The following is a 12500-nucleotide window of genomic DNA, read 5'->3' as shown; positions in this document are numbered from 1 at the left end:
TATCTATATATATGTATACTATATAGCTATATATATTATATACTATTAATATATATATATATCTATATTATATATCATACTATATATATGATTCTTATAACCATATATATATATATTATTATCCATGTCCATTTATAAGACTTCGTGAAACACTTACAGGTTTCTGTTCAAGGAATAAAATTCTCCGTTACGATGAAGAAGTTTCTGAAGCTGTTTTTTGGAACCCTTGATTTTTCACTTAAGTAACAGAGAGCTGTAAATACGCATGTGTTTCCAATTCCTCTCTATTCCTCTGATTCGGAGGATTTCATAGTAAATTCCTTTGGCGTCTAAATAGTCCAGTCAAAAATATGACCTGAACCCCCATCACCCCCCAAAATTGCAAGAAATTCGTTTTATTGCATTAATTTCTTGTTTCATGTGTAAATAACCATATAACAAAAGTTGACCAAAATTGGGTTACCGAAAATGGGTCAAAACGGTGTCGTGGTTGATGGCCGCCTCTGCAACTTGAAACACCCAATATTCCGGTTAGGAAGGCAGTTTAGCTCTTCCTTGTGACTTTACAAATGTATAAATAACTTTCACCCCATTATTCGAGGCTCATAAGAAGTTTATAGGTGGTCAGTCATGAATTGTGATGTCATCCTGGCAATGAGGTCAAATTTGTTGTTGGTACAACACGCACTCATTTAGTTTATTGCTTTCATTCAGCCACTACAGCTTTGAGATGTTTACTAACATTAATTTCTTTTTTTATATCAGAGCATGAGAAAAATGGCTAACCGAGGAAATTGTCCCATTATGTGGCTGTGAGATAGATGATGAGAACTGTGGTGATTAGTGAAAAGGGAGCTGAAGGAACCAACAAGGCCAGCATTGACAAAGGCAGACAGTATTGTGGTAGTTGCATAGAAAATGCAGAGTGAGCTATATTAACAAGAAGCAAATAGAATTGTTTCAAGAAAGCCAAGGTAACAACCACCTCAATCCCTCTCAAAAGGAGTACACGTGTTTCTGTTGGACCTTTTAACAGCAAATCACAACTGTTTGTTCTGTGGCAAACAGATAATATAATCACCCTGTAGTGCCGACTATGCAGCATTCACAGTGAAACACCATGGCAAGGCTACGGTAGTCTTCGATGGTTACAGTGGTGGTCCAAGTACAAAGGACAGTACACATCAGCGACGAAGACAAAGTCGTGATGGTCATAAGTGAATAATCACTGAAACAAAATTCACTGGAAAGATGGAGGATTTCTTTTCTAATAACGTGAAACAAACAGACACTGAACCATATGAGTGCCAATTGCATAAAAATCAGAGGATGTCATGTGATACATGCTATGGGAGATGGTAACTTGGACATTGTGAGGACAGCAGTATCAATGTCATCTGAAAAAAAACTACCATGCTCATAGGAGGCGGGGACACAGGATTTGTTAGTGCTGGCTGCTTTCTTATTACGCATCTCCCATTGATGGCTAAAAAGCTCTGCTTCAGGTCAGACAAAGGGAGTCCTACTGTAGTATGACTAAAGGTCATATAAAGCAAGTTCTTGGTAACGAGATCTGTCAAAGTTTGTTTTCTGTTTCTTCTGCATGCGTTCACAGATGCGACACCACTTCCAGGATATTTGGAATTGAAAGTAGTCTGCTCTGCAAAAGCTGATTAAAGATGATCCAATCCTGCAAAGATGTGCAAAGATCTTTAGTACACCGGACATGACATGTTATTGTAGACTCTGTGTGTGCACTCATGGTGCCTCTGTTCAATGGCAAACCTGAGGACAACCTATCTGCTGTCAGATATAACCGTCTTTGCAGAAAAGTGAGTGCGGCAAAAAGCTTTGTGATACCTGAACGACTGCCTCCAACATCTTCGGCTACAAAGTACCATTCTCTGAGAAGTTATCTCCAGGTCATGCAATGGATGGGCAAGGGTAATGATATGGACGTCATTAAATGGGGGTGCCCCTACAAACCAACAAACTAGCACCAGCGTTGACTGACAAAGCACCTGCACCAGAAACACTCCAGAAAATGATTTGTTGCAGCTGTTCTGGTGTTTGTTACACACCGTTGTACTTGTCGAAAGCATGGGGGGCTAGAATGTTCTCATGCATGTGGTCAATGCCAAAATGGCCTTTGTTACAACATGCATTATGATTCTGTATCAGATGATGAAGGGGAAATGTGAAATATGGAGATATGATATGAAGCATTGGTCACCTTATTTGTATGACGCCATTTGGACCCATTTCCGGTACCCCAATTTTAGTGAACTTTTGTTGCATTAATGTCCACACATAAAAGAGTAAATTAACACCATAAAACAGTTTCTTGCTATTTTTTTAGGGTTGTTGCCTACTTTGACTGGACTTAAAAGGGACACAGTACTTGTGCTATGTTTCGCAGGGACTTTTCTCTAGCAACCATTTTTCTTCAGAAATTAATGAATTCCATGTCCTGATGATGAATATCCTGTGCAGGTGTATGAACAGCTTTGTTTCAGTCTTCTTTAATTATTATCAATTTTATTTGATATAGGGAGCGAAAATAATCCATTACATGTAGTTCGAAGACAAAACCCCGTTTCTCCTTTTGCGCCCAAAGAGTCTGTTCCAATAGTTGTGATGAATCGGAAAAAGCATATTATAAATAAGGATGCGCATCACCCTCGGTGTTGCATAACCTCGTTCAATGGCATCGACAATCAAATTCAGCAGGCGTGTCCAACTGCAGTATTGCATTGTATATAAAAAATCTTAAGGGTCCAAATTTTCTCCTAGGGTACGGTTTACTCTTATTTCCATGTATTCAACCTGCCACATGAATGCTTTATGTTCCATTTTGTGTGATTTTAAGCGTCCTCTATCATTTTCCATTTCATCCAAGTAATGGGAAAATTTTACTACCGACAGTATTTCTGTAAACGTAAGGATGTTAGATAAATAGCTAAAAAAAAAATAATAAAAAAACATATTTATTTATACGTATATATATATATATATATATATATATATATATAATATATATGTGTGTGTGTGTGTGTGTGTGTGTGTATGTGTGTTGTGTGTGTGTATTAATTGAGATTCAAACAATACCTTGTATGTATGTTGCCACTGAAACTTCAATTGAAAATGAATAGAAAAGTAACTATTTAATTTTGCTCTGAATATGCGCTTCTTAACTTCCCTTTTCCATGTAGACCATAATTTAAACAAAATCTTATTAAACTGGAAATTAATTTAAGTGTAACATGTTTTTGTTAACAGAGGAAGCATTTTAAAAGCATACAAAACTGGAAGTTTCACCATATCAACAAACCCTCGCAGCAGTTTCTTCTCAGTTTCAGAGATATTTTTACCCGATATTATTTGCATAAATTAGTATAAAGAATGAGACAACGCAGAGCGAAAAGTCTTCGTGTATTTTCTTACTTTATTTGCCTCTATTTAAAAACAGTTACTGATGCTTTCTCTCATCCCCCTATGCTTTCACACAAAGCCGACATAGGTCACCCTTGTTTGCTCGACTAACGACCGAGAGGAGATTTAGAAATTCCCATTTTGGGTTTCGGTTAGTCCACTCGACCCTTTGCTGTCTGTTTCCAAGCTATGAGAGACCAGCTCTTTTTCGTCTTCACTGCAGCCACAGTCAGCGACCATGCTGGCAATTTCCCTTCTGTTGTCCTCCTCCCATTAACGTGTACTCGGCCCTTGGATGGAGGAATCTATTTTGCCTTTATGTAGATGTTCGGCAGAGGTCATCGTGAGGATTTAGTTTTTTCATTTGTACAAAGAATTTTCGTGAAAAGGAATGCGACTGGTTCCCATATGTCTATGATCTGAGATGGCTTTTCTTTTGTAAATTTGTGTAGTACCAATTATCAGTTTTCTCAGGCCAACGTCATACTCTTAGCCATTAGTTAAGAAAATTGAAATATAAATTCACTTCTGTCTTTTCAAAAGAATATATTCCATTTTGTGATTAACGTATTTTATAGACATCAAAAGTTCTAAACAGAAAATTCATTCGTCAGGAATTGTCCTGAACAAATTTCCTTTGGCCATTATTGGGGACGACAATGCACTTTATATCGTTAATAGAGATTAGCTTGGAAATATCTTGTCAAGGGTTTTGTTGTTAATCGGAAGATAGTAACGTACAGTGTCTTAGACCGGAAGAGTGAGTGATTATTATTATTACTATTATTATTGAGTCTCTGTGCACCAAAGCGGTGTAAACACAAACCCCCAAGAAGGAATGTAGTCTAGGTCGGAAAATGTTTCTTCTTTGTAGAATTTTATACAGATTTACCATCTACTGAGGCTTTCTCGGTTTGGGAGAATATCCAAGGGGAGGAGCTGTGTAGCTATTTCACCTCCATTCTATGGGACATCACGCTGACGCTTATATCGTAAGATTTAGTTTTGGATCCTAACCCGAGTACTGGGGTGACATAAATATATTGTGGAATTACGGTATTGATTTTCTTCATAACTGAAGGATTTAGATTACTGAAAGTCTGTCACCTTCACCTCTTACGTTACAGGCTTAAAAAATGTCAACATAGTCATTATAAATTTCCAATCAAATATAAAAATATGGAAAAAATTCCCTCATGCAGTTCAGATAAAACAGACATATCACTATTAATCTGACCATATTAGGTAGTCAGAGTAAATATGTTTATCCGGGAGTTTCTGTTGTACATCAGCTATAATGAATAGCAATAAAGATTGGTATCAGGACATAAACCCTTTCACTCAATGATGATATTGACAATAAAGCCGAAACATGTTAGGATTTACAACCTCTTTTCATATATATATATATATATATATATACATATAATATATATAGATATATATATATATATATATATATATATATATATATATATATATGTATATAAATATATATATATATATATATATATATATATATATATATATATATATATATATATTATGATATTTGTGCATGTTTGTGAGTGTGTGTGCATACGACAGACAACCAATCAAATGCGTAAACAAAACTTTCGCATTCGTTTTGTGCTGAACCCCAATTTATATTCAGCGTTTCTGCTTTACTGTTGTTATTGATAACGTACCTGTGATTGTCATTGAAGTTTATTTTTTATATTTTTATTTAGACGGATATAGATCAGTAGCTGGAATATATTTGCCATTCATTTAGCCGATTCACATTTGATATAGATTTATAAGAGATCCCTCTTGAAAGATGAAAACATCCATATCTAATTGCTATGACGTCAGTGTATCTTCAGGAAAATAAAAAAGAAATACGTCAGGTGGCATAAAGAATGCGACCAAAATGACAGAGAATTTATGTCACTTCTAGATCATTTGCACAAAGAAAATACTCTTTTGTCTCAGTTGTATGCAATAATGACTAACATGTTGATTTTGTTCTTAAACGAAGCCTCAGCACTGAGATTTGCAATATTTTTACATGTCAAAAAAAAAAAGTTATAACTTCTCAATTTAACAATACGACATTCACGCATTGAAGGATTATATTAAAATTTATTTTGCAATAAATTGTTAATGAATTAGGCTAAGTGCAATGAGTGGAAAATGGAAAATGTTTGAAAGGCTACAAAATTTCCGATAAATCATTTGTTTCAGATTTTCTTATGACAACATTCCACTCATTTATTTGAAAAATGTCCAGTGTATAAACATTATTCACTTTTCGGAGCTATTTTTAACCGAATATCTGAGAATAATTAGAAATCAATTATGTCAGTGAAACTTTTACTTCTTGGATAATTATGCGCTTACCTCTCAATCCCTGTCAGTTACAGCAACCGGAAATGACAAATAAAAGTGGATATATCTGCAGGCTAATTTTGCTTTGCCATAATCGCACGAGTGAACAGAAGACGGGCTATGTCAATCATTAACAAACTTTCCAATAAATTATACGGATCCAAAAGTAATGATGAAATGATGAATGGAAAAGCTTATTAAAGACTAATGACAACAGGAATATATCCTCATCTAATATTCCCTTAACCTAGGAATTCATGCAGTCTCCTTCTCCACCAGACGATTCACACCAACAAAATGCATTTACAAAAGAAGTACAACTTATTTTATTAAAATCTACAGTGCGATACTTATTCTTATCAAGTACTTAAAGATGAAATGAATATCAGGAGATTGTTATTTTTAATTTCAATGTCCTCTGCTTTATAATTTATGTAAAAACTTCCTATGTGTCCATTATTACCATCCCTGACTTTCTTGTTATTTTAACGATTTAAGTTCCAACCTCTGTAAGGAGACCTTCTCTTTACTGGAAGAAATCGCAGAACTAACTGCTCATCGTGGTGGCATACCGTCCTTAACAGTTGTTGTGTGCCTCTTGAGCAGATAAACACATTTGATAAATAACAAGAATGACTTAAATATTTAGCGGGAGAAGGGTCGGTTTCACTATCATATCAAACTCCTCTCAAGTGACAATACACTGAACAGGTTTCCTAATGCATGCAACCTGTAATGGCTAGATTTGGAAAGAGCGTATATTTCCAGATCAAAGTGCAGGCATGTTCCAAGGATTGCTCTGATTAGTCTAATTTTAAACCCCATACGCCAATATCAGGATTCGTGACTCCAAATGAGGTATTTAGCTGTAGATTGACAGTTATTCCAATATTCACAGGATCGGAAAAAGTTTAGTTTTACAGAATACCTGCGCGATTCAAAACAGTGTTGGGCGACTCCATTCCAAGAAAAAAAGTTCTAAGTTAGTGAACTAAACCTGAACGGAAACAAACGGTCGCCATACTTCTCTTTTAGTTTGAAGGAGATTACTCTTTGAAACGCTAATTTCAATTGAAAACTGGAAATATTTTAAAGAAATTATTAGATCTTGATATTTTTTTTATTAAATCACACATACACACACACACACACACACACACACACACACACATATATATATATATATATATATATATATATATATATATATATATATATATATATATATATATATATATATATATACATATATATATATATATATATATATATATCTATATATATATATATATATATATATATATTATATATATATATATATATATATATATATACATATATAGATATATATATATATATATATATATACATATATATATATATATACATATCATATATATATATATATATATATATATATATATATATATATATATCTATATATATATATATATATATATATATATATATATATATATATATATATATTATAATATATATATATATATATATATATATATATATATATATATATATATATATTATATATATATATATATATATCTATATCTATATATATATATATATATATATATATATATATATATATATATATATATATATATATATATATATATATATATATATATATATATATATATATATATATATATATATATATATATATATAGATAGATATATATTGTATATATATATGTCTATATATATATATATATATATATATATATATATATATATATATATATATATATATATATATATATATGTATGTATATATATATATATATATATATATATATATATATATATATATATATATACATATATGTATATATATATATATATATATATATATATACATATATATATATATATATATATATATATATATAATATATATACTCAAATCGGGCGTTGACTTGAGGAAACAGGCCAGTCTACATAGTTCTTTATTCCAACGATTCGAATACTCGTATACATTTATTACATCTTCTGGGAATCTGTCATTAATTAATAATAAAATTATAAAACAATCTTAAATTGACAAAAAATTTTAAAAATCGTAAAAAGACTAAAATTTGCTAAAATATACAATTACAAAAAATTATTATTTAAAAGCGGAGACCGCTGACCAACCTTAAGTTAAGAGAAAGGAAGACTGAATGACACGAGACAACAAAACAGGTAAAGTTGGATGGAGGAGGTTTTGGTATTCAGTTAATTTAGTTTGCTCACTTAAAATATTAAGCATTTTATTTGTATAGTCAGTTATTTCCTTTGTCTGGTCTGGTGATTATGAGGTTTTCTTTACTTGCCAATTGTTTAAGCGTTTCATGATCTTCCTTTCTGAAAAAAAGGAGTCCACCGTGTTTTTAATTTTCTAAAGACACCCTGAGATAGTTCGAAGAGTTGCTTCTGAAGATCACCTTTATTTACTTTGAAAGGTAATGCTAATGGTCTGCGAAAGATCGACTCTATTGGAAGAAAGAATTTGGTATAGTTTGGTCTAAAGTTAGGTAGGCAGAACTCCAACCCCAAAGATAGTAAGAACTCCTCACGTTTTGACAATACATGTTTTGAGAAGTTGAAAATTCACTGAAATTGGAGTACCTGACTTTTAACATATTATTAAAATTCAAAACAAAATAAACAGGTTTTTACGAACACTAAGATCTGAGAAAATCATACATGAAAACACATATCAAGATTTGTTTGTGACTGGATCATCATAAGGAATTCTATATGGGCTGCCCAAAATACATAAGCCCAATACTCCTATGAGGCCCATTCTGGCATCTTACAATACACCTAATTATAAATTAGTTAAATTTTTGGTACCCTTACTTGAACCACTAACAAAAAATAATTTTACTCTGAATATCTCGTACCATTTTAAAGACAAAATTTTATCACAACACTCAGGTTTACTAATGGCCTGTTTAGATGTGGAATCTCTATTCACAAATGTCCCCATGGAGGAAACAATTGACATCATATTAGATAAATTATTTCCTGAACCTGAGTCTGTTTTTAGCAATTTTAACCGCTCTCATTTTAAAACATTTTTAGAATTAGCAGTGCGGGACGCTACCTTTGTTTTTTATGGTAAACTTTTCAAACAAACAGACGGTGTAGCCATGGGTTCTTCTTTGGGCCAGACATTTGCTAACATCTTCATGTCCTCCATGGAGGAGCGCATGCTTGATAATTGTCCTCTCAGGTTTCACCCTATTTTTTACATGAGGTATGTGGATGACACATTCGCATTATTCAAGAGAAACTCTGATATTGACTCTTTCTTGGCATACGTTAATTCCCAACATAGCAATATTAAGTTTACTGTGGAAAGAGGGGAAAATAGTCAACTGACTTATTTAGATATACTCGTTACAATAGAGAATGGTTCTTTGAACACTTCTGTTTTTAGAAAGAAAACTTTTACAGGTCTAGGATCTAATCATTGCAGCTCATGTTTTTATAATTTTAAGCTCAATTCGTTGTCAACTCTTATACATAGAGCATTTTTTATTACATCAAACTGGCATTCCTTCAATCAGGAAATAAATTACCTATTGGAATATTTTAAAAATAATTGCTTCCCTCAAAAGCTATTTTATGAGGCTTCAGAGTTTTCTTAATAAGCAGTTTTTTAACAATACTAAAACATTTATCACGGTAGCAAACTTAGTCATTTATGCAAAATTTCCATTTATACATGATGACTCCTTCAGAAAAAGGTTTACCCAGATTATGGAAAAACATTATGGTGCAGTCAGTATTAAACTAATACCAAAAAATCCCTTAACAATTGGGTCTTTCTTTGAATATAAAGATCGATTGAGTCCCTTCTTGACCTCAAATGTAGTAAATAAATATACTTGCCCAAAGTGTAACTCTGGGACTTATGTGGGATCCGAAGAGGTTACTGAGGGTCAGAATCGAGTCTCATCGTGGAATAAGTTTCCGAACAGGAAGTAGGCTCTCCAACCCTGAATATTCAAATATCAGGAACCATGCAAAAATCTGCAAAGCACAAATCAAAAGAGACGATTTTTGCATTATAGGGCAAACACCAAACCCCCAAGAACTACCCTTTTTAGAGTCGTTACTCATTAAGCAGCTGGTTCCCCAGTTGAATACCCAAACCTCCTCCATCCAACTGTACCTTAGTTAACGTGTCTCCTGTTTTCTTGTCTCCTGTCATTCAGTCCTCCTTTCTGTTAACTTAAGGTTGTTCGGCCGTCTCAGCTTTTGAATAATAATATATTTTTGTAATTGTATATTTGAGTGAATTTTAGTCTTTTTTACGATTTTTTTAATTTTAGTAAATTTAAGATTGTTTTATAATTTTATTATTTTAATTTTATTGATAGATTCCCAGAAGATGTAATAATGTTATATATTATATATATATAATATATATATATATAAAATATATATATATATATATATATATATGCATGTATGTATATATGTATGTATATATATATATATATATAGATAGATATATATATCGCTATATATATTATATATATGTATATATATATGTATATTATAATATGCTATATATCTGTACATGTATAATCTATATGTATCTATATATATATATGTATATATATATATATATATGCTATATATATATATATATATATGTATATATATATATGATATATATAGTATGATATATAGTATGTATATGTATGTATATATATGTATTATATATATATTATATATATATACATATATTATATATATATATCATATATATATATATATATATACACAATGGTAGAGGACATGATTATAACTGGGGATACAGAGATTATTTTATAATGGGGATGTGTTTGGGATATGGAGACTATTTTAAAATGGTGATGTCACTGGTGATAACAATTGTGGTGATGATATTGGGAATGGCAATATTAAAGCCCTTACTGGTGATACAGGAGATATTTTATGGAGACATCTACGGGGAATTATTTACCTGGAATTGTTTACTGGAGAATTATTATGGAGATTTATTTATGTGGAATTATTACCGGAGATATTTTACGAGGAGATATATAATTGGAATTATTTACCTGGAATTATTTACTGGAGAATTATTACGGAAAATTATTATGGAGAATTATTTATGTGGAATTATTACCAGAGATATTTCACGGGGAGATATTTAAGTGGAATTATGGAGAATTATTTATGTGGAATTATTACTGGAGATATTTTACGGGGAGATATTTAAGTGGAATTTTGGTGAATGTGACAATGATTTATGGGTGGTGATAATAATTTTGGTGAATTTTGGTGAATTTGGTGAGTTTGGTTAATTTTGGAAAATTTGGGTGAGTTTGGTGAATTTGGTGATACTGGTGATGCTGGCGTTTGCTAATATTGGGGATACTGATACTGATATTGGTGTTATTTCTGATACGAACATGGGTGCTTGTAATGATACTAAGGGTGGTGATGTTTGTGAATATGGGAGGAACTAACCACAAACTTAGTTTTCTTTTTTTTTATGGGTTCAGTAGATAAATGCTTGAAGTCTACGTGAGTCACAGATGTTGCAGGTGTCATGGTAATAGTCAACAGTGCCATTGATTTTTCTTTTCCCCTTTTTGGACGTTAGCCATCACTGACGTAAGTTTTTTTTATCCTGGGCGAATTTGAATTTATTTTTCTCTCCAAGCAGTTTTTGTGAATTTTCAATATCTCAGTTCGTGACTTGGAATCATTGTTCGGGAATGTGTTTTTAATTTCAGCTGTTTGAAGCTGCAGAGAGATCTAATGGAGAATTTTTACATTTTTTACATTTGTGCATAATGGCACTACATTTTTTTTTCTGGATGTTTGTATTCCGGAAATTGTTGGCCTCTTGCACAATTGTGTTTGTAGCAACTTTGCCAGAGATAGGAAACTTGATTAAGTTTCTGGTGGCCTGTGATGAGGTGAATATGGGGAAGTCTTTGCTTAGACACTTTGGCTTTGGAGTTTTGTTGTAGTGAGTTATGGCACACTGATGATTTTTTCTAGAATTTCCTGGCAATTTTATTTGCCAAGTTTTTGCACTTTTCAGCAGTTATGCTAAACAGAGAGTTTATAGTTTTTGACTGTAACATTGAGCTCCTTAGAGATGCTTTTCGAGGTTATTTTACTGGAGAATTAGAGATATAATATTTTGGCCATGTGATGTCTTATTTTGTTGGAGATAGTCCACAGTTTAGGCCTATAGTGGTAAGAGCTATGTTTAGTTCAATTATTTTTCCAGCCATTTTGGTGCAAATGAAAACCTTTGTGAGAGGAGATATGTGACAATATTTTTGAGTGTATAAGTTAGATGCTTTGAGTGCATTTTTCGGGGATTTCTCTGGTTATATTTTTGGTGGTGATACGGGGCTTTACAAGCCAAAAAGGAGGGGTATTGTGGTTCCTTTGGTGTTGTGACTAATAGAGGCGAGTGGCATTACTACATTGTGGTTTTATGGAGATGTTGCATTTTTTATATTCACCAGTGGTTATTTTTGGCGGCATATAATTGCTGAGTTGTGGTTTACTGTGGTTTATATCCCGAATAGGTGATAATTTGTTTTATATGATTGAGTAATATCATGGGGGAGTTATGTCTTTAAAGACAATTTTTGGGCATCTTGGTGATATCCTGGAGATAATTTTTGGGG

The sequence above is a fragment of the Macrobrachium nipponense genome, chromosome 9 (assembly GCF_015104395.2).
Source record: "Macrobrachium nipponense isolate FS-2020 chromosome 9, ASM1510439v2, whole genome shotgun sequence".
In the NCBI taxonomy this organism is placed as follows: Eukaryota; Metazoa; Arthropoda; class Malacostraca; order Decapoda; family Palaemonidae; genus Macrobrachium; species Macrobrachium nipponense.
The sequence above is the reverse complement of the archived record's forward strand: the minus strand, read 5'-3'. Positions refer to the sequence as shown.